At 40.2% G+C, this 23,032-nt stretch overlaps 1 protein-coding gene across 3 annotated transcripts in view; it reads left to right on the top strand.

Moving 5' to 3' along the window:
- Positions 1 to 23,032, top strand: part of ITCH (itchy E3 ubiquitin protein ligase) — a 1,274,207-nt gene that overhangs the window by 51,180 nt on the left and 1,199,995 nt on the right. The window contains exon 2 of one of the 3 annotated variants that reach the window (XM_086932292.1): positions 5,396 to 5,532. The exons of the other annotated variants lie outside the window; for them this stretch is intronic. The gene's annotated coding sequence lies outside the window, so the exon portion shown is untranslated. The remainder of the gene's footprint in view (positions 1 to 5,395; positions 5,533 to 23,032) is intronic. 3 annotated transcript variants of the gene reach the window in all.

The following is a 23,032-nucleotide window of genomic DNA, read 5'->3' as shown; positions in this document are numbered from 1 at the left end:
CAGGGGTCTTCCGGAGCTGGAGTGCCTTTAAAATGTAGATGTAGGTGAAGCACAAGCAGCAGAGCTGCCAAACTGTTGAGGAATGCCTTAATGCTCTGGCGAATGTGAAGTGCTGCTGCGGCTGACCACACGGAAGTCTTCTGAGTGCCTGCCGCTGACTGCAAACGCAACAGGCTGCCGTCATACGCAGGCATTAACAGGGTTGTTGCATGGGCACTATATTTCCTCTGGTGTTCCCTTCCAGTATTTGTGTGTAAGGCTGTAGAAGTGAGACAAACTCCTTTGCTGTGCTGTGCGCTTGGCCTGAGGTAGGCCCACCGTGACCTGCTGTAGTTGCTTTCTCCTGCAGTGCTTCTACTCTTCTCTGGAGCTTACATGAATTAGGCTTGTGGATGAATGTGGTGGGGACACACTCATTTCATGTGGGGTGACTACCCTGATTATACTGACTTATTACCTGACTGACAACAGTTAGATACATGACTGATGCTGTAACAAAATTGTCTTCTTTCCTAGGGAGATAGTATGGTATGCATGCATGCATTTAAGTACACAATCTCAATATTAGACATCAAGATCCTTTCTTGCAGAGCATTAGTAGTAAAATGTGATATAAAAGGCTTAAAGATGGCATTTTCAGATCTTTCTTTGAGGATAGAAGCGATGAAGAGGGAATTGTTCTCTTTTGGTATGCACCATTTCCATTTCCAACTTATCCTATTTGCTTCCCACTTAGTCGGGGTTGGTGTTCTGTGGACAGAGATTTCACTCATTTAAATACGTTTTTATCTGCCAAAGAGTTAAGATTAGTGTTGCTTGACATACATGTTTGATTTTGTAATTTAAAGATCCAGGAGACCCTTCAAATAAATTGAATCTACTGTACTTTTTAGTTGACTGCCTTGCAATTAAATTGATTACATAGATATATAAAGTAACTTGACAAACTTAATTACAACTCCTCTATTAATAAGGTTAAATGGTAACCTACTGTGTGCACCAAAATATTTATAATCTTATTGGCACAGAATATGAAAATAAGGTACTGCAGATTTTTTCATTTACTACAAAGCATTTTGTAAGGCTTTCATTGAAAACACTGTTCCAGATCGCAGTTATTAGGTTACGATGGAGCGAGCTGTTGAACACGTTTTTGTTCATAGTCGCGAAGTTAAACTTCCATAACAAATGTAATTTTATTAATAAGCATGAGTTGAATTTATTAATCAACATTAGTTTTAAAAATGCATATACACAGAAAAACATGTGGGACTAATTGTTATGCTCTATGTTGCAATTGCAAGTATGTGGAAAAATAATAAACTAACCTTGTCTATTGTCTTTGTCAGTATTAAATGCGGCTGTTTAATAATGACATGTGCCTATTCGTGTGCATATGTAATGTTATGTCTTTTCTGTGGCAAAAGTTTGTGGAGAATCCTTATGGCCTTAAGGAAGAAGAAGGTTAATATAAATGCTGCTCTATATGCTTAGCTAGGTAACCTAAATTAATGGGGTAATACTTAGCGAAGGGGTGGGTAACAGAATGGGTCTCAATTCTCTAATTAATTACTGTTTTGTGTTTGCTTAAATACTAGTTTTCGTGAGAGACCTTTAGGCCTACAAAAGATGGCGTTTTTGAAACCTGTCCAGAGAGGAGCCTTGCAGACACGAGAAGTGTCTGCAAGTTTACCACGTCGACAATTTTGTCAGAAAATGCTGTTGAATAAGTTGTGCATAATGTGCTCATGCAGTTTGTCCAAGGACAGGAAGCGGCAGGATTGCCAAGGCAAGGAAGTCATGAACTGTAGCTCGAACTTGGTTACAATTTCGAGGAAGCGAAATGACATGTAAGCAAAAGACAATAGGGCTAAAGAAAAACCCGTTCTTGGTCTGGAGATAGTTACGACATGCAGGTGGACTGACACGGCTCAGCCAATTACAAGTTTGGATTTATGGAAAAGAATGCAGAATTTAGTTACTTTAGCTAGTTAGAAAGGTATAAAACCTGGCTCACAGGGAGGAGGGAATCTTTCCTCGTTTTCTGATTCCTGAAGGGGGTGACGTGCTGTTGGAATCTTTGGCGCACGTAAGGACAGCAGTCTTTAATGAATATTCTTTTAGGTGAAGAGAGTTTTTAGACAGAGAGATAGAATTTAGGGAATGGAAACTTATATTTTCCTTGAATGATGCTTTCACTTTGCTAATAAATTAATGATTTTTGAATAAAAATGCTCTTTCTTTGAATAAATAAAGTTAATAAAATTAGATTTTTGAAACAAGATGGTCTTGTTTATTCATGGTCTAGTTATCATTATTAGATCCATTCCAGGAAGCGCTGTCTATTCTTACTGACGAGTGAGGATTTTTATTGGCGGGTTAAAGTCCTACCAAAAATTTAATGTATGAATGATTAGGGATTGTTTCCTTATGATTGCATGTGTTAGAAGGGTAGAACGTGACTACTTGTTTTATCAACGAATTTAAATATTCTGTGAAAATAGCGTCGTCTATTTCACGTGAAAGAATACTTGAATGATTGAAAAAGCTATCACTTTATTTTAGCGAAACAGACAAATGGTTTGTTTTTGTGAAATTACTAACCGAATTCCATTGAGAGTTTTGTAAAAATGGCGCTCTGAAAATATTTTGTAAAGGAGGTGTCGGTCTCAGAGCAGAGCGAGGACCGCGAAGCTGCAGCTGCAGCATACGTCATAGGGTTCGCGCTGTGATTGACTAGCATACGTCACTGTATTTGCGCACTGATTGGCTCATGTGACTAGGCAGGCTTGTACCTGATTGGCTCATTCTGAAATTCAGTAATCCCATTGGCTGAACAGAGTAGTGACGTGGCTTAACCTGATTGGCTTGTTGGTGAGTTTCACGCACGGATTGGCTGGTGTAGCGGAATACAAGAAAATATTTACGATCTTTTTGTAGTAAGCCGAATTGTTTAAAAACATGGATTATTATTACATGAAAGAGGAAAAGAAGCCTTCATGGTTTCAGAAATTGAAAAATATTTTCAAAAGTGACAAAATTGCAACGCGAGGTGGAAGATTACTTCATAAGTACAAAACACCCGCAGCTTACATGTCAGGTGAATATGGTTGTCATACTTGCCTTTGGATGGAGAATTGGATGGAATATACCGCAAATGATGGTGTACTGGCATGGCCGGAAGATGGGTCATTTAACATTAAGGTGTTGAAAAACTTGAGAGAAAAAATGATGACTCTCGTGCCAAAACCTAGACCTACACAACTTGAGGCTTTAGCTGAATGGGAGGATGAGATGTTTGAATTAGAACGTGAAAACAGAGGTGTAACAAGAGGCACTAGATTAGACATTAATCGAGAAACTCATGAAGATAGAATGCATCGTTGGAGACAAGCAGAAATGTGCAGTGGTTTGTACCCAGCAAGATTTAGTGAGGAAGCAGGTCAAAAGAGTTCTACAAAGAAAAATAATATTGGTGAAGATAGTGAATTAGAAGATTCAGTTTTAGAAGAGATTTACATCACAAAATCAAAACCTCCACCTTATCAACCAGTTTGTTCATGGTCAACCCCGAGAATTCCTTAAGGAACTTCTCCAAGTGCTCCTCCTAGAGAAATTAATGATGTCTCCACTTAGATTAAATCAGAATAATGCAAAATTTCCTGAGAGAGTAGAAACAAGAACTAATTCTAGTACATCTGGAGAAAGTAGAAATTATGCTGAAACTCCAGTTCAAGGAAACAGAATTCCAAGAAATGCAATGGGAACAGAAAGATGTGGGGATATACCAAATGCAGAATACCTTCGATCAAAAGAAGAATTAATACAGCAGTTAACTAAAAGGCATGGAAGCAGTAACGGTACCAGTAACAATTGGACTTGTTCTTCCAGTTTTTGATCAAAAAGAAATTAGACATTCAGCTCTGACTGTCCCATTAAATGCAGAAATTCAGAAAGTGGCTGAAAAATTTTATTCAGATTTAACAGAAATTCACAGAGAGAAAAAGATGCCAGATTTAACTTTTAATCCAAGCTTTTCAAATGGTCAAACTCCAACTCCTGCAGGATCTGATTCTGGAACTTCAGAAAAGAGCATAAATAAAATAGATATAACACAGACACCACAGCCCCCAGAATTTAAATTACTTGATGTTGCAAAATTGAAGGCGGATTTAGAGGAATTGATTATTGGCACAATTGGACCTGACAGTTTAAAGCTATATCAGGATGATGAATTATTGTTTATTTGTAAAAGTATATAATGGAAAACTAAAACCAAATATGATCAGTTAGAAGAAATGGCTGCTGAATTAGAAATAGATTTGAGTAGACAGAAAAATTTGCAGAAACATTACAGAGTGGATTTCTCTGAAAAATATATCGAAAACATGAACACCACAGGAAGGATAATTCATATAAAAGAATTAAGTGTTTCTAAAAAGATTAGGTGAATTAAGCAAATGGAGAGTAAAATGGACAAAGAAAAGAGAGGAAGACAAAAGAGAGAGGGGAAATAGCAACTGAGTTTCCTATGAGAGAAATAGCTGGTGGAGGGTATGTTCATGTTCCATGGACATGACAGGACATTTTGCTGTTTACAAATGATTTTCCCTGACTGAGAGAAAAACCTGTGGAATGGTATCGACAGGTAGAAAGATTTGTTAAGGTTTCAAAAGTTCTGTGGATTGATCTTGATGGATTCTTTGACATTGTTGTTCCTTCAGATCTTTGGACAGAATGTAAAATTTCTATAGATTGGCCCAAAGAAGAACCTGCTTGAGATAAAGTAACAGGTGCACCTTCACCTGATGTTTTAAATCTGTGTGATAAGATGATTGTATGGTTAAAAAACAAGATTCCCCCAAAAGAAGTAGATTGGGTTAAAATTGACAGAACAAATCAGGAACCAAAAGAATCAGTACATTCATTCTATGAAAGACTACTGCTGGTATTTAAACAATACAGTGGTTACGAGAAATTGAGTGAAAAGGATATGAGCCATTTTATATACAGATTTGTTTATGGCTTGAGACCTGAAATTGGTGAGATGATCAGATCAGGAATAGTTGGTTGGCAATCACTCACAGTTGATGACATTCTGAGAAAAGCAAAATACTGCAGTGATGAGATAGATGCTAAACAAAAGAAGCCGAAAGAAAAAGCAATGTGGGTACAGGTGAAAGTAGCTGGACAACAAATTGCAACTTTAGAAAATAAAAATGTTCACCAGAATCAAGGGAAATTTAAGGGTAATTTTAATAAGCCAAAATTGATGGGTAATATTGAAGAATTAAAGCAGAAACTCCTATGTTTTAATTGCTGCGAAATTGGACACTGGAAGCGTGAATGTAAGAATCCGCCCAGAAATTTTAAAGATACTTCATTAAATCCACAGATGCAGAATGAGAAATCAGCAGCAACAGCTACAGCGACAGGTAGTGAATCAGCAGTCAGATTCCACAACCGCCACTTCCAAATTGTGTTAATGTGCAGAGATACAATACAGAAACAGGATTCTGCGGAGGTGAACAGGTAAACAGATCGCCAAGAGTGAATGTGTCGAATGTTTCCCAACAATATTGGTTGAAAGAAAATGATGGAAGCGAATCTGAGGATTACTTATGACAGTGCCTGAGAGAGGAGGAAGAGTGTGTGCTTGGAGCCACTCTTGAGGTAGATCAGTCTGGTCCGTTTGTAAATGGTAAAGTGAATGATGTAGAAATCACTTTTCTAGTGGACACAGGTGCTACCCGTTCTACTGTTAGATCAGTGGAAATGGAAAACCTACCTCTCTCTGGGGACACCATCCAAGTAGTTGGCGTAGCTATTCAACAGATTTAAACAGATTTAACAGAACCAGTTAAAGTTGAAATTGGTAAATTTAAAGACAAACATAGATTTGTAGTCTGTGATAGTAGTCCTGTAAACTTGTTAGGAAGGGACATCCTTTGTAAAATGAATTGCAAAATATATTGCTCACTGGATGGTATTGAGCTTCAAACTCCAGAAGAAGAAGATGGCCTTTATAAATTAACAATGTTAATGGTTGAAGCAGAAGAAAGTAAATTATTTCCTGCTTTTGACAAAAATGATTTACCTGAAGAATTAAGAGACAGTCAATACAAAAATTTGGGATTTATCTGGAGCCGAAATGGGTTTAATGAAACATGTAGACCCAGTAAAAATAACAGTGAGACAAGGAGCAAATTATCCCAACATTCCTCAGTATAAAATGAAAGCAGAAGTCATTGAAGGTGTCATACCTGTAATTGAAAAATGTATAAAACAAGGTGTTTTAAAAGAAATTGAGAGAAGTCCATGTAATTCACCAATTATGGGAATCAAAAAGCCAAACGGAACTTTCAGGATTGTTCAGGACCTGAGAAAGGTTAATCAAATAGTTGTCCTATGTTGCCCAGTCGTACCAAACCCAGCGGTAATTCTATATCAGATTCCGCATGATGCAGAATGGTATACAGTTATAGACCTTTGTAATGCATTCTTTACTGTTCCATTACATCCAGAAAGTCAACAAATATTTGCGTTCAGATTCCAAGAGCGTATTCTAGCATGGTGTCGTATCCCTCAAGGGTATACAGAAAGTCCATCTATTTTTAACCAGTTGCTAAAGAAATCCTTGGAAAATCTAGATTTGCCTGGAAAATCGACATTAGTGCAATACATTGATGATCTCCTTGTTGCTGCAAAAACACGAGACAACTGTGTGACAGATACCATTACTCTTTTGAATCATTTGGCAGATGAGGGACATAAAGTGTCTCCTGCAAAATTACAGTTTTGTAAACAAGAAGTAAAATATCTTGGGCACAGGATTGCAAAAGGAATTAGGCAAGTGACAATTGAAAGAATAAAAATGATCCAAGCAATGCAACCTCCAAAAACACAGAGACCCGTCAGAATGTTTCTAGGAATGGTAGGTTATTGTCGTCAATGGAGTAGCGGATTTTCAGTGATTGCGAAACCATTGCAGAGTCTGACAAAAGCAGACATAAAAGACCTGATTACCTTAACAGAAACTGAGTTAGAGGCTTTTGAGCAGTTAAAAAGAAGTTTGTGTGAAGCTCCAGCATTGGGAATGCCAGATTATGAGAAGGAATTTGAGCTGTATTGCAGTGAAAGGGAAGGATGTGCATTATCAGTTTTGATTCAAAGACATGGGAAACTGAGAAAGCCTATAGCCTATTTCTCAGCTGTTTTTGATCCTGTTGCAAAAGCATTACCAGGTTGCTTAAAAGCAGTGGCTGCAACAAGTGTGAGTCTGGAACAAAGTGAAGGGATAATAATGGGGTTTCCTGTAAATGTATATGTGCCCCATTCAGTTGAGATTCTCCTTACCAGAAGCAAAACTCAACATTTGACGAGTAACAGATTGACAAAATATGAAAAAGTTATTCTGGGATCAGATAACGTATCTATTGCGAGATGTGTGAATTTAAATCCTTCCACATTGTTGCCTGATGGTACTGTGACAGAAATCAGAAATGAAAATGACATTGATCATGAATGTCTGGATGTTTTAGAATATTGCACCAAACCTAGGCAGGACATTAAAGATGTTCCGCTGACTGAATCAGATTTTGTTTATTTTGTTGATGGTTCATGCTTGAGGACAGATGAAGGCATTCTGAGTGCAGCATACTCAGTCTGTACAGTTGCAGATGTGGTTGAAGCTTCTTGTCTCAAAGGAATTCGTTCAGCTCAAATAGCAGAATTGATTGCTTTGATTTGTGCATGTGAAAGAGCAACAGGGTTGAAAATTACCATAGTGACTGATAGTCAGTATGGGTATGGCGTAGTCCATGACTATGCCCAACTCTGGTCTCGAAGAGGTTATTTAACTTCTGCGGGAACACCGATCAGAAATGCAAAATTGATCAAAAGGCTGATCGATGGCATTCAGCTGCCAGAGAAAATTGCTGTGGTAAAATGTACAGCACACAAGAAGGGGGATGACTATATGACGAAGGGTAGTGCATATGCTGATGAAATCGCAACGTTTTGCGTGAAGAAGAATAATATGTCCATTAATCGGGAAAAAGACAATGAACATGTTTTGAACTCACTTATGCTAACCTCTGTAGTTGAAACATGGCCAGGAGTGAAAGATTTACAAGATGAGGCAGATGATGAGGAAAAAGACACATGTTTAAAAGCAGGTTGCAGACAGCGAGAAGAAGATGAAATTTGGGTTTACAAAGATGACAGACCAGTAATGCCAAACTGTATGATTGCTGACATGGCCTGAATGTACCATGGTCCAGGACATTTAGGAAGAGATTCAATGATTAGGTTGTTTAGACAGACATGGTATAATCCAAAATTCAGGATAATCGCAGAATCATTTTGCCAGAGATGCTTGATCTGCCAAAAGATCAATATAAACAGAAAAACAGTTGTAAGCTTGGGAACCATAGGACGGGAGGGTGTTCCTTTTACAAGGTTACAGATGGATTTCATTGATATGCCTCCACATAACAGATTAAGATATGTCTTGGTGATAATCTGTCTGTTTTCAAGGTGGGTGGAAGCGTTCCCGACTCGTCATAATGATTCAGTTACTGTGGCAAAATTGCTTTTGAGAGAAATCATACCTAGGTATGGATTTCCGGTGACGGTCGAAACTGATCGTGGCACACATTTTGAAAACAGACTGTTACAGATGATTTGTGAAGCACTCTGTATAAAACAAAAGCTACACTGTGCTTACAGACCAGAAGCATCAGGTGTTGTTGAGCAAGTCAATGGTACAATCAAGAATAGGCTTGCGAAAATGTGTTTGGCTACAGGAATGAAGTGGACAGATGCACTTCCACTTGTCTGGATGTCTTTGAGAAGTACTCCAGATAGAAAAACTGGTTTAAGCCCACATGAAATATTGATGGCCAGAGTAATGAGACCAGCATTGTTCCAGTTGATAAAGTACTAAGTATAAATGATAGTGCAATTATGGACTATTGTAAAAACCTTTCTGACGTGGTGACTTCTGTGTTCCATCAGGTAGGAACTGAAGTACTTACAAAGGAAAAATAACAGGCTCATGATCTTTTGCCAGGAAATTGGGTGAGGACAAAAGTTCATCGAAGGAGAAATTGTCTGGTACCCAGGTGGCAGAAAGCAAGACAGGTGATTCTTGTCACAACAAATGCAGTAAAGTGTAGAGGTCTGAAAAGGTGGATACATGCAAGTCATACCATTCGAGTACCACCACCTGAGAATCCTGACTAAGAAGGTGATGCAACAACTGATTCAGATTCTGAAGAAGAACCTGAAAGAAATCCAAATCCTGAAGAACGACAAGAAAGTTGACATCTGGAAGATTCAAATGCAAATGAGGCATTGAATGAAAAAGATCTAGAAATTGTGATAGCAGACTTTGAAAATGAAGAAGATTTGCTAGAAAAAGAAGCAGAAAGAGTCTGATCAAGAAGTGAATCAAGATCAGGAGAGTATTGAAAAGCGGACTAGAAGCTTTGGAAGAAGGAACGAAAATTCTGAAACTGGTGGATTGGAAGTAATTGAAGAAGAAGACGACGAATTACCAAGTACCAGCTATAAGAATGATGTTCCTAACAGAGTGAAACTGCCGAGTAAAGAAGTGCCTGAATCTAAAGCTGATATCACAGAGAGTGAAACAGATGAAAGTAATGTGAGAAAATCAAGAAAAAGAGCCTGGAGAGTTGAGTGCAATCAAACTGAGCCAAAGAAGAAACTCCCAAGAAAAGGAGATAATTGGCCAAATGAAAATGAGGGCCTGAAATTCAAATTAGTGAATAAATCAAAAGAACAGATTAATGAGATTTCAAGTCAGAAAAGTGATTTAGACAAGAAAAATCAAGCAGGAATGAAAATAGAAGTGATTAGCAGTAGAACAAAGAGAGCGTTAAAGCCTAATCAAAAGTATAAGTCACCTGAGTGGACCTACATAATTATTCCACCAGTGGGAGTGAGCAGTAGTAGCCAAGAAGATATAAATGACACAAGTGACATTGATTAAATTTGTTTTCATATAAGGTTAAAGGTTGTAGGTGACATAAGGTCGAAGAAATTGTGTTAGGTGACACAAGGTCGAAGAAATTGTGTTAGCTGGAAAAACACATTGATGTAAGACGTAAGGTTGAAGAAAAGTTGTTAGAGGATTCTTTAAAAAAAAAAGTAAATAAGGGGAGTGTATATTTAGTGATTTTTAACCCCTTCCATGCTGGGCCGATTCTGCTCGTGTGCTAGGCTTGTAAAGAATGAATGGCTTTATGACGGCCCCCAGCCGTCATGAGCACACGAGCACCGTGATGCATGACGGATGGGGGCCGTCATCAGCATGGAAGGGGTTACATTTTTGTTTTGTTTTTTCTGAAAGGCTCTTGTCTCAAGTAAAAGATGCCTAATTCTAACAATAATTCAAGATGCTCTATTTTAAGAAGATGTTGCAAAATGTCTTCTATTTGTGTGATTTTAATAATTTTGGTTTGGCTAATTTTAGCGGTCATTTTCCCTTTTGGAATTGACAAAGAAATGTACAAAGCTAATATGACTAGTAAAGTTGAAGCTAAACAAGTTATTCATGATGTAGTAGATAAGACTAATAGAGTCATTGAGCACAAACCAGAGATCCACCAAGATAGATCTGTTGGTGATTTTTCTAGTAATACTTTTTCTAGGCTTTTATCTGAATATGTTAAGGTAATGAATGTGAAAGATTGTTACATCTGTGTGAAACTACCTGCTTCTGTTTCGGAAGAAGTAACCTATAATATGCTTCCTCTCACTTATGGCATTACTTGTAGTGTAATAGCTAGTTTGTTTTATAAAACTGGACATCTGGAGTATTATTACTCTGATTATGATGAGATTTTTGCAAATTTAAAGATTGACAATAGTCTAAATAAACTGAAACATGCTAAACAGATGAGGGAATTTTTTATAGCGACTAATGAACTTACATACGAGTACGCTTTTAGGAACAATTTAACGTGCAAATTGAGAACGGAAGAAAAGTCTCTTTTAAACATGGTTGAAGAGAGCAGAGCGATTTATAAAAAGAAACGATGCTGAAACAAACCAAATCTAAGTTTTGGCAGAGGGAGAATGAAAATAATGGTAGAAAGGAAAATGTTGCAATACACATAGATAAACCTGTTAGTGGAAAACTGTGCATAAGGAGAGAACACTCAATTCGATAACTATTTTGTGGGTGCTAGTCAATGTGAAGATACCTATCGTATCTTAGGAGGGTGGGGATTTAAAGGAGACCAAGATCCAATTTTTCCTGGAATTTATTTTGTTTGTGGGAACAAAGCTTACTTCAGTCTCCCAGACCACTGGTATGGGACTTGCTATATTGGTTTAGTTTTTCCAAAGATTTTTCACATAGATAGAAATTCAGAAGGCTCATTTGAAATTGGCAAACACCTGAATAGGTTCAGGAGGGAAAGTTTTTCAGAAATATTGGGAGATATATTTGGTGCAATTATACCTATGGTGGGAATAACCCTGAATGCAAATAAAATCAGAAAAGTGTCTACAATTGTCGACAGATTGTCAACAGATAATGCAAGGGGATTTCAATTAGTTGATACAGAGCTCATTGCTATGAGATCAATGGTTATGCAGAACCGTCTTGCTCTAGACATTCTGCTCGCGAAGGAAGGAGGAGTTTGTGGAATTTTACATGTCCAGCATTGCTGTACATATATTTCAGATAAGAGCCAGAACATAGAGATGTTTATCAGAAATATTACTGAATTACATTCTGAGATAAAACCCTTAGAAGATGATAATTTTTCAGAACGTTTGAGTAAAAGATTTGCAGCAATCAGAAACTGGTTTCAAGAGATTGGTAGTTCAATCATTGGTAAAATACTTTATCCTGTAATAGTTATAGTTATAGTGACACTTTTGCTAAACATTAGTTGCATGATACACAAGAGAAAGAAATATTTAAAGGAAAAGAAAAGAATTTATAAGCTCAGAAAAGAACGAGAGAAGGAAATAGAAATAGAAGAGTTTCGTAGAGCCCAATATGAGAGTTGCAGACAAACTGCTGAATCAAAGGTTTAGAAAAACTAATACAGTGAATGTTCAAAACATGTTAGTATAGTTAAAATTTTGCTAAAATTTTTGGGTGTGGTTTGGTGATCATGAAATCACCAGATGAGGGAGTTGATGGAGCGAGCTGTTGAATAAGTTTTTGTTCATACTTAAACTTCCATAACAAACGTAATTTTATTAGTAAGCATGAGTTGAATTTATTAATCAATATTAGTTTTAAAAATGCATATACACAGAAAAACATGTGGGGCTAATTATTATGCTCTATGTTGCAATTGTAAGTATGTGGAAAAATAATAAACTAACCTTGTCTATTGTCTTTGTCAGTATTAAATGCGGCTGTTTAACACCTTAGCAGCTATGGAACGTCCAGCTCCAGTGCTGGACGTTCCATTGCGCAGGTGCAATAAGAACGTTCAACTGCCGACGGCAGCACTCCTGAGGTAGTGGTGCCGTCGGCCGCCGAACGTGCGCAGCACCTAAGGTGTTAATTAATGGTATGTGTCTATTCGTGTGCATATGTAATGTTATGTCTTTTCTGTGGCAAAAGCTCGTGGAGAATCCTTATGGCCTAAAAGAAGAAGGTTAATATAAATGCTGCTCTATGTGCTTAGCTAGGTAACATAAATTAATGGGGTAATAATTAGCAAAGGGGGTGGGTAACAGAATGGGTCTCAATTCTCTAATTAATTACTGTTTTGTGTTTGTTTAAATGCTAGTTTTCATGAGAAGCCTTTAGGCCTACAAAAGATGGCGTTTTTGAAACCTGTCCAGAGAGGAGCCTTGCACACACGAGAAGTGGAAAGTTTTACCACGTCGACAATTTTGTCAGAAAATGCTGTTGAATAAGTTGTGCATAATGTGCTCATGCAGTTTGTCCAAGGACAGGAAGTGGCAGGATTGCCAAGGCAAGGAAGTCATGAACTGTAGCTCGAACTTGGTTACAATTTTGAGGAAGCGAAATGACATGTAAGCAAAAGACAATAGGGCTAAAGAAAAACCCGTTCTTGGTCTGGAGATAGTTACGACATGCTGGTGGACTGACACGGCTCAGCCAATGACAAGTTTGGATTTATGGATAAGAATGCAGAATTTAGTTACTTTAGCTAGTTAGAAAGGTATAAAACCTGGCTCACGGGGAGGAGGGAATCTCTCCTCGTTTTCTGATTCCTGAAGGGCGTGACGTGCTGTTGGACTCTTTGGCGTACGTAAGGACAGCAGTCTTTAATGAATATTCTTTTAGGTGAAGAGAGTTTTTAGACAGAGATAGAATTTAGGGAATGGAAACTTATATTTTGCTTTAATTCATGCTATTTGATTTGCCTTTAAAATGTCAGTCTAATAAGCCTTTTCCTTGAATGATGCTTTCACTTTGCTAATAAATTAATGATTTTTGAATAAAATGCTCTTTCTTTGAATAAATAAAGCTAATAAAATTAGATTTTTGAAACGACAAGATGGTCTTGTTTATTCATGGTCTAGTTATCATTATTAGATCCATTCGCCTTAGTGACTTAATTAAATGTCATATGATTAAAAAACCATGGTAAGAAATGATAAACTGCAGTTGTATATAATGTTGTAAATAGTTTGTGAATAGTTCTGATTAATTAGGTCTCATGATTCAGTCGCTCAAAAATTGTCTCGTTAGTCTATGGGCCTTGTTAGTGATTCATGATTAATGGTGAGGATTGTGGAGATGAGTAGCGTTTGTGAGAGTTTTTCATTAGAAGCGCTGGATCAGTTACTAAGTGTTGAAGGCAGTACAGCAGATGTAACAAAAAATTAAATTTTCTGTATAGATTCTCAAGTACAGTGGGCTCCTAGGTTCTCCAGCTGCTTTGGCTGATGGATGTGGCTTTACACTGTTTCTGTTCATGTATGTGCTAGTCTTGGTTCTCTTGGACTTGAGTGCCGCGGCTAGACCAGCAATCAAGCGTTCATGCAGAATGGTTATAGGGCTCAGAAAGTCTCAGCCTTTAATATTTTATCCATCTATGACCCCCGCCCAACCCAACCACTGCAGGAGTGAAGCTTAGTTTTTAGGTCTCGCCTAGCGTTTCAGCACATGCGTTGCTCGCTGGGCGAGACCTATACTTAGAGAAGAGATTTTAGAAGGGGGCTCGAAGCCCCGCCCCTCATTTCCATTGGCTTGCGTCACTGTTTTTGTCGCTGCCCTTTCTCTTTTTTAGAAGGCCCATTCGGACAGGATTGTCTGCTTCACGGCTGTAGTGAAGCATTTTCTTATCTTTAGGGTGGGCCATCTGTTACTTGTCTTGTTTTTAAAAGCTCCCCTGAAGTAGGAAGTGGCGCAGAGCAGCCGAGTTGTGCCCTTTCTCCTTGTTTACAGCTCCAGCCGGACCCTGCGCCATAAATCTTGCTCACAGCCCACAGAGACGCTTGTGTTTGTATGCATCGTTTGGGCCAGCTAATACCGAAGCCATTAACCAGACCACTGTGGGCTTCTGCTTATCGCCGAGGAACATTAACTTAGTGTTACATTTCGCGGAGAGAGATAGGGCGAGAGAAAATACATTGCAAATTTGCATAAGTATATCCATCACTCTGGTATTAAATTAGTGGAGTCGTGTCCTTTTTTTCCAACTGCCTAAACTTTTTTCAGCCTTCCAGCGCTGAAATAGTTTTTAATTTTTTTTTACCTTTTTAGAGCAGGGTTGTCATACAGGCACGAACACCATAAATCATAAAATGGTAGTGAACCTTTTGTCCTTAATTACGTAGGGGGCATGCAATAAAGCGTACAGAAATTACCCCACGGTTCTGTTGGTAGAATCAACTGGGTATTTATGTGGAACAGAATGGGGCATGTCATTATCACACATATATGAAAACCAATGCAGGTTCCAGTTCCCTCTGAATGTACTGCCGTTTTCTTTACACCATTCCAGTTCATAGTGGCCCCCGCTGACATTTGTGTTCTTGATGTTCTAACTCTGTAATCTTCCCGTGCTGGCTAGAAAAGACAGGCCTTTGCAGCCCGTTGAAGAAAGACGGTCAAAATACAACAAATGCGCGATTCACAATGGCGCTCTCGTAGTAACAAGGCATGCGAGGAAGCAGTTTATCTACAGCAGGTTTAGGATATGATAGTTGCATTTCGTGTGCTTGATCCGAGAGGTGAGAAAACGTACCTTGTAATAAATTCGGTTTAGGTTGCACATTGTAACAGACCTTCAGTGTGCCTTGAAGACACCTGCAAGTAGCAGAAGGTATTCTAATTGCTACCCCATTATTTACAGATGCTTGTCTGTGCATACCAGAGTCATGGCCCCCAGTGAGATTAACTGCTTGCTTCACGGTAAGTGGTTGAACATGAATACAGTAGGGTATAATGTCTGCTGTTTAAACCGTCCCAGGATCGCAACATTGTCAGAATCGCAAAATGTCCATCACCACGGCTCCAGCCTGTCTAAATCAGTCTTGGAAATGTGACATCAGACAATGAGGATTGCAAAGTGTAGGAATCACATGTCAGCCGTATTAGTAGGCAGTATATTGTTAGAGCATTTGGTCTGGAGAAGCACAAAATCAGAATTTTAAACATGCCACAGTGGTTGGGTTTGGCTTTACTAATAAGAATGCATGGGTTCTGTGCAATGCATGATACACCTTCTTTTCAGGATGCACACTAACACTCTGCGCTGCTGGTGAGCCACAACTTGTACTAGAAAAAACTCTGATCTCTTTCCAGCAGGTACAATAAACAACGTGTTGTCTTTGACTTACCAACTGAGTCACTGGACAGTGCTGGGAAAATAGTACCTACTGCTGCTCAACCTGGTTGCTGTAGCAGCAGTCTGTGGAGCCACTTTCACTGCAGACTGTGATGTGATACAGACATCTGCCAGTCCGAAGAGGTCAGACTGCTGGCACTGTGAGCTCCTGATTCTGAGGCAGCTCTCTGCAGAATGTAAAGTTCTGTGTTTCATCTAATCTGCAGCTGGGCTGTAGATTGAAGTCACGTTGTAGAGAGGAGCATCATGGCGTAGAACATGTGGTCTTCTGAGCTGTGCCCTGGACACTCTACACATATATTAATGTCGACGTTTCAACCTTTAAACACAATGATTTAGTACATGGTCATCATGAGGACAAACTAGTGTATGTAATGGAGACACCGATTAGTTGGGGCAAAGAGACCCAAAGTAAGGGAATACTTCAAGAGAATGCATATAGGGGCAAGTGGAAGGTATCAATGGAACTCATAAATTGGGAAGAACCCTACAATACTGCTCGTCCCCAGAAACAAACAAATGATTACAAATGGCAGAGGGAAATTTAGTGCAAAGAGTATCGCAAAACCACACTTTATAAAAAAAGTCGAAATATCACCTGCGTTTTCTAAAACACAACTACTTGTAACGTTAAAGCGTGCTTCCACATCGATCAGAGATGCAAGTTTGGAATCGCTAGTCAAGCCCCCCAAAAGAAATTCATCACAAAGAGGGCGCTGACGAATAAACACACAGACCGGGTCCGTCTCTTTACTACGCCAAATGGAAATGCATCTCGAGCACACTCTGAGGTCTGTAGCAAGATATTAGCTACTTTGTGTCTGTCTCTAAGCGGCTCTCTTTATATCTTCTTAATTAATGGAATTTGCCCCGGGTGTTACTGGGTGGGGAGCTCTGTACCAGATCTATGCCTTTTTGGGTGCTCTGTAGTGTTGGGCCTCTCTGTTCGTGGGCAGTGCATGCCAGTAAATCGTATGCATCAGTTCAACTTCAGGCCTGGTAACTGCAGGAACGACAGTTCGGTTGCATTGGATGGAGTGTTTGCGGTACAGTCATTGGATACAAATCAAACTGTTCTTAGCCTGGGGGATAGCAAATAACCTGGCCATGTAAGACATTATTGTTTTGCTATAAAGTTTTGTAGTGTGAATCTCAGTTTGTCCAACCTTTTTAGTACACCCATTATCAAAGGCAACTATCAGCGAGCAGTCTTCAAAATATATATATATAAAACTATTTGTCCAGAGCCTAATATCCAAGCACGTAGACTAAGTTGAAGAAACTCTTGGAAGTAATTTGTTGTCTGAGAACCAGCTTTGTTTGTTTTTGAATATCTATTAAAAAAATGTTGTGGCCATTTGGGTTTAAGGTGACTACACCGCAACCCGAGGGACAGCTCTAGGAGAGACCATTGGGTGAAGTAAATAGCTGGTTTTATAGAAAAAAGTCAAAATGACCATGCATAGTTAGATAATTGGTTTGTCCAAATCAGTAAACCAAGTGCAGATTTTTAGGGCTCGTGCCCTGCGTTGCACCGCGCAGCAGTTTTGTGGAGGGTTCCAAAACGAACCCTAGAATCGCGCACATTCGTGTGTGTGCGATTTTTTTCGAGCCACGATATTGGAGTTAGAGGGCGTATTTTTTAGAAAAACAGCACCAATTGGCCAAAGACGGTCGCATTGCTCCGCCCATGGCCTATTGGCGTCTGTTACCCGCACACCGACATCTGTTTTCAATTATCGTGCCTAGACATGGGCGCGATAATTGAAACCAGATCGCTTGCAGTGGTGCGCCGGGTGCACCACTAGTTTAAATCATGCTCCCATCACATTTTGGGGGGGTCCACCGGAAAGTATTTTTTCAGACGTCGCAAGTGGGTGGTACGTTGTTCACGGACTCCATGGGAACGTTTGCTTACAAGGAGTTTTGCCCATTGTCAACCCGGAAATGAGGACAGTGGGATTGCTTCTGAAGGGGTGTGGGGGGTTGTCAAGAAATATCCATCAATAGGACATACCGCCTTTAAAGCGTTATTTCAATATTCACCAAGTATTCTTTTGCTTCGTATAGTGCCATCGTGAACCATGGAAGCAACTTCATAGCGCTGTGATGCATGTATATTACAGTGGGAGATGAACGCCAGAGGTGCGGGGGCAGTGTCTTCAAGGGTGGCCGCCTGGCGCGCGCTCACCTCTCTGCCTGTCCTAGCTTTCCACTGGGTACCTGGCAGCTCGCTTCCTGGACCGGCTCCTCCATCTGCCCCTCCTCCCGTGACATAAATGGAGTGAGAGAGAAGAGGGCTCAGGAAAAAAAATCAGAAAAACAAGCGTATTGCAGCAGAACAGAGGAAAATGCAACCCAGGGATGCTTCTGTGGTGGGGATTTTTCGGCTTCTGAAAATCACCCTGTCACAGTTATTAAAAATAGAATGGCTGCCTGTGGGTGATCGCACACGTGTGTGGGGGGGTTGTGTGTGTGTGTGTGTGTGTGTGTGTGGGGGGGGTTGTGTGTGTGTGTGGGCGGGTTGTGTGTGTGTGTGTGGGGTTGTGTGTGTGTGTGGGGGGGTTGTGTGTGTGGGGGGGTTGTGTGTGTTGGGTACTGAGTGGTATTTGGAGTGTATGTTGCATTGAGTGCAGTGTAAATATGTGGTGTGTAATTATGTGGCACTGAGTGGTATTTGGAGTGTATGTTGCATTGAGAGCAGTGTAATTATATGGCGTGTAATTATGTGGCAGTGAGTGTGATTTGGAGCGTATGTTGCATTGAGTGCAGTGTAATTATGTGGCATGTAATTATGTGGCACTGAGTGGGATTTGGAGTGTATGTTGCATTGAGTGCAGTGTAATTATGTGGCGTGTAATTATGTGGCACTGAGTGGGATTTGAAGTGTATGTTGCATTGAGTACTTTGTAATAATGTTGCACGTAATTATGTGGCAGAGAGCATGACAGTACTGCAAGAAGTCAGGATAGGGCACCGAGCACAAGAGTGCAGTCAGAAGTCAGGATAGGGCAGAGAGCACAAGAGTACTGTGAGGTCAGGATATGGCAGAGAGCACAGAAGGGTAGAAGTTAACCTGGGTGGAGAGGGAGAACAAAAAGGACAGAAGACTGTGGGTAGACAGGATGGAAGCAATATAGGAGCACAGCAGGTTTATATTTAGTTGCTTCTAATTTTAGAACTTGTGCAATTGTTTCCTGTTGGGCTTTGCGACAGACAGATAACAGCCTTTTTACTTTTATCACTGCGGAAGTGTTTCCAAATAGTAACTCGCATACTTTCTGCAAATAATAAGTAATAATAAGCTATATAAGTAATTAAAAACTGATCTCACACGTCTTTGCATTAGCAACTGGAATTAGGTAATTAATTGATTAAGGATTAAGTGATTCGCCCAGAATTCCAGGATGATTGAGCCTCCCACCAGACTTGAACCCGCTTCCTCCGCTTCAGAGTCGGCCGCCCTAGCTGTTACGCCACACCCTGCATGTAGATATGGCCCGTACAATATGAAGAGTTAGCCAATATTACAGTGCTGCTCTTTTACACAGAATAGTCCGATAAACAATGTGGTTGATCACGCATGGCACATCATTTTTAACAAATTGGGCCACCACAGCTATATAATTGAGCACTGAGTGCAGCGCGTAATTGCAGCTATGTCAACAGAAGCATTTTTTATTGTAAACCAGCAACATAAGGCAATGGTGGTAGTGGGCACTGCACGGAGGGCAGCGCGTAGCTGCATTTCTGTTGAGAAAAGCATGTAAAAAATGCAATCTGACGTAATGGTGGAGAAGAGGACAGCACGGAGTGCTGTGAATGGCGGCGGGTCAAAAAAATGCTTTTCTCGACATAAATGCAGTTACGCGCTGCACTTCGTGCTGTGCCCTCCCGCACGAATTGCAGCGTGTAGCTGCAAGTATGTTGAGAAAAGCATTTTTTTTAAAACAGCAACATGAGGTAATGCTTTGGGGAGGGCCCCGCACGGAGTAGGCCACCGCAGGGAGTGCAGCGTGTAGCTGCATGCATGTTGATAGAAGCATTTAAAAACTAGCAGTGACAGGCGGAATATGGCGGTCGGTCCGGCGTCACAGCATAGGGAGAGAAGAGCACAGCACGGAGTAGGGCAAGCCCAAAGTGTAGCTGCATGTATGTCGAGAAAAGCATTTTTTTAAAACAGCAACATGAGGTAATGTCTGGGGGAGGGCCCCACACGGAGTAGGACAACGCACGGATTGCAGCATGTAGCTCCATCTATGTAGATAGAAGCATTTAACTAGGCAGTGCAGTGTCTGAGCACATTAAATTAAAAAATTTACAGGAAACCGTGCGCCGTGCTAGGAGGTGCAGCGCCCTAGCACATTAATTTTGAAAAAAGACATAAAACCGGGCGCCATGCTAGGGAGCACGGCACCCAAGCACATTAATTGAAAAAAAAAAACCATGGAACCAGGCGCTGTGCTAGAGGCAGCACGGCGCCTGAGTGCATTAATTAAGATCCAAGGGTGCATGAGGATCGCAGGGGGAGGCAAGATTAAAAACAAGTCTTCGCAGCTCGATGCTGTTTGGGAGGTGGGAGGGGAAGTAGGAGGGGGGGAGTGATAGGGATGAAAGCGCTAGCGGCCGCATGCTGGCAAATGGTGACCTGCGGAGCGCGTAAATTGGAAGAGCGGCCGTGGGAGGGGAAGTAGTTGAGTTGGTGTGTGATATGCACACGGGGGAGCGGCAGCCTTTGAAGTGTGATTGGGGGGGGGAGCGGCAGCCTTTGAAGTCCGATGCGAGGCACAGACAAATGGTGGTGTGACTGGCCTCGTGCACGCGCCTGCCTCACATGAACTGTGTCTAATCCGCCGTTGGTAGACTGTTCTTTTGCCCTTACTATAATCTCGCCAGAAATGCGCAAGCGCATTGACAAGCGAGACCTAACAAGTGTTTTTTGTTTTTTTACAAAGTGCTTACAAGAAATAACAAAGCGCGAACAAGTGTAATGGACATGCCAGCATATCAAATTTACCCCAGGCGATAAACCGAGCACACAAACATGCATGCATCTGGCATTGCTTTTTTTTTCCATTTTGCAGTTTATATAGCGTGAACAAGACACAAAGATATTGGAGCACCAGTTACATTGCACAGTGACACATTCATTTTTGGTAGGCACAGGGAGATAAAGTGATTTGCCCAGAATCACAGTATGTGGAGCTGATGCAGAGACTCGAAACTGGTTCCCCAGCTCCAAAGTCAGCAGCTCTGGCTGTTACGCCACATCCTCTCCCTTAAGGAAACCAACTTACACTAATGCACTTCATCTCGTGGGCACCATGAGAAAACAAACAAGCATTTGCAATGCAATAGGTCTTGCATTATTAAAGTTTGAGCTATTGGTGTTGCATTATTTAGCATTACAAAAGTCAGAAAATATCCTTGATAATAAAGTGGCATGGTTGTCTTACTAACATTACAATCCTAAGGAATTGGCCATATCTAATCCCCACCCGCACCATAATTGTTGCATGCACTCAAGTGTAACCTTCTGTACTCGTGCGTCTGTGTTTTCTTTCACATTTGTAGTGCCATTATGAAGTGGACACGAGTGTGAAGCGGTTGAGTGGCAATTATGTCTTTTTCATAAATTGCCTTTTCTGTTGATAACGAGCTTGTGCTCGTGGTGATGTGGGAGTGTATTTTCAAGTGAGTAGCGCATTGTATATAGTTACGTGTCTTGACGGTTGGTGGGATTGAGTTACTTGACCCCGCCTGCAAGACTTCTCTATTTGTTTGGAAGAATACACTTGGATTTACCTTTGAATCGCTTTGTGTCTGCGGTCTTCATTCCTGGAATATTAAGTGGATATGTTACAATAATGCCCTCATTGTCCTACTCAAATGGAAATAAGCAAGTATTTGGGGAGCGTTCTGGTGCAAGTGGTCACTATAAGAGGCCAATTTCAGAGATTTTTAGTTCTATATCTTTATGAACCATAATGTTCCTTACCGTTCACCCCCCTTTTAAAAATGTATTTATATAGGAGATAGATTATTGGTGTTATACATAAAAAATGTAAATGGTCAATTGAGCTGCAGTACAGATCCAAGATACGTTAGCCAAGTCTGTAGCCCAAGTCTGTAGCCCAACTATGTATTTTTTATAAATATATTTAATTAATTTAGTTAGAGAACCAGGTTTTGATGAAGGAAAAGGACTGATCAGGCTATCGTTCCCTAGCATTGGATGTGACCAATGGGCCAAATATTTGAATTGTGTCAAGCCCAACTCTGCCGTCCTTTCATGCGAAGCCGATAAATGGAGTGCTGTTAAATTGGATATTGGTAATATTTACTGGCTAAAACGCATAGAAACATCAAAAACTGTAGTGTTGAGCAGTGTACAAACAAGGTTGGTCCTAACTCGAGAAGGGCAGACTCTTTGCAAACTTGATGATCTGCATATTGTTTTTCATTAACACTTCTGTAGAAACACATTTTTTTTAAAACTCTGAAACTCTTCCAAGAAAACCTTCGTGACACAAGTGATGAAAGCGGTCACGTTGCAGCCAGGAGGATTTAGGATTTTTAGAAGCTCAAACAGATGAGGAGCCAATTAAATCAATTCTGCTCACTGGTGCCTGAGGATGTCCACTGAAAGCTGGCCAAGGAACCATTTTTTTTTTTTTTTTTTTTAAACCAGTGCGAGCATTTAACTAGTACACAGTTTCACAGCTCATCTGTGTATTAAGTTATGGGTTTCGGCAGTGCAGAGATGTAAATTTAGATCTAAGATCAATTGATTGCAATGAGTCTGGGTCGTAGATTAGAACGCTTCTTATTAATTAGAACAGCTGCCACTAAGAAGCTTGCCACGTGAAATGTTATGTGCGCACTAGATAAAAGTTGTAAAAACAGGAGTGCTGGCCTGACCTGTAGAAAGCCCGCCTCCCGTAAGATAGGTAACAAATATTTTTTCCTAATCTGTGCATAGTGTTCACAGAACATAATAAAATGGAGTGTGTCCTGTGTAGAAAAGTGATCGCAATCGCATGGATTAGCATTTGATGGAGTATCCCAATTAGGATAAGATCCCAACATAAAATGTATCAAATTGAGACGGAATCTAGTTAGAAGAAAACGATGAAATGGTCTAGTTACAAAAACAAGATAGGGTTCAGGCCCTGGAACAGTTATAAGTGCATAGTTCCTTCTAACAAGTG

This window comes from Lissotriton vulgaris, chromosome 7, assembly GCF_964263255.1.
Source record: "Lissotriton vulgaris chromosome 7, aLisVul1.2, whole genome shotgun sequence".
Taxonomy (NCBI): domain Eukaryota; kingdom Metazoa; phylum Chordata; class Amphibia; order Caudata; family Salamandridae; genus Lissotriton; species Lissotriton vulgaris.
The sequence above is the reverse complement of the archived record's forward strand: the minus strand, read 5'-3'. Positions and strand labels throughout refer to the sequence as shown.